The sequence below is a fragment of the Abrus precatorius genome, unplaced genomic scaffold (genome assembly GCF_003935025.1).
Source record: "Abrus precatorius isolate BTA unplaced genomic scaffold, Abrus_2018 Scaffold6, whole genome shotgun sequence".
NCBI lineage: Eukaryota > Viridiplantae > Streptophyta > Magnoliopsida > Fabales > Fabaceae > Abrus > Abrus precatorius.
This window is the reverse complement of record NW_020874406.1, coordinates 107,084-108,017: the sequence shown is the minus strand read 5'-3', so window position 1 is coordinate 108,017 and position 934 is coordinate 107,084. Positions and strand designations below refer to the sequence as shown.

Here is a 934-nt window from a genome sequence, read left to right as displayed (position 1 = left end):
AACTATTCAAGCTAATCACTTTGAAATAAAGCCAGCCTTGCTACATGTAGTGCAACAGGACCAATTTTCTGGAGAAAATTCTGATGACCCTAACCTACATATCTCTAATTTTTTGCAGTTATGTGATGCAATCAGAATGAATGGGGTTAGTGAAGAAGCCATCAGACTGATATTATTTCCCTTTTCCTTGAGAGATAGAGCCAAATGCTGGTTGCAAGCTCAACTACAAGGAAGTATAACAACTTAGACAGAACTTGTGAATAAGTTTCTAACAAAATACTTTCCTCCATCCAAGGCTGCTAAATTAAGGGGGGGAAATCACATCATTTGTACAACAGGAAGGAGAGTCATTGTATGAAGCATGGGAGAGATATAAGAAATTACTGAGAAGGTGTCCACATCATTGTATTCCAGATTGGATGCAATTGGAAACTTTCTACAATGGGATGAATGCAGCAACAAGAACTATGATTGATGCAGCTGCAGGAGGTTCTTTAAACATGAAATCTTTTAAAAAGGCTCAGAGAATCATTGAGATGATGGCATCTTCAATGTATCAACACTCAAACCCAAGAAATATAGGAAGAAGTACTAGATATGAAGCCAAGATTTTAGAAATTTTTCTTACACAGAATCAACAGCAAAACTAGATGTCTTCAGAAGCTTTGACTCAGCAAATTAGGAATCTTCAAGCAGGGAATATGCCTACCAGTCAACTAAGCTGTGATTTCTGTGGAGGACACTATGCAAATGGTGCATGTGAGGCATCTACAAGTGAACCACGGGAACAAGTGAATTACATGAACAATTTTCAGAGAAAATAATCCTCATATCCTCCTGGATTTCAATTTTTGAATAATAGAAGTCAGCAGTATTCTAATTGGAATAATCAATATTCTGCTACCAAGAATTCTAACTCCAATTTACCTTTTTC

General features: G+C 36.7%; 1 non-coding gene across 1 annotated transcript; it reads right to left on the bottom strand.

Annotated features, from left to right (window-relative positions):
- Nucleotides 1-301: 301 nt before the first annotated feature.
- LOC113870509 lies at nt 302-409 on the bottom strand. The gene has a single exon (XR_003505533.1). It is a non-coding gene; the product is annotated as a small nucleolar RNA R71 (small nucleolar RNA).
- Nucleotides 410-934: the final 525 nt, after the last annotated feature.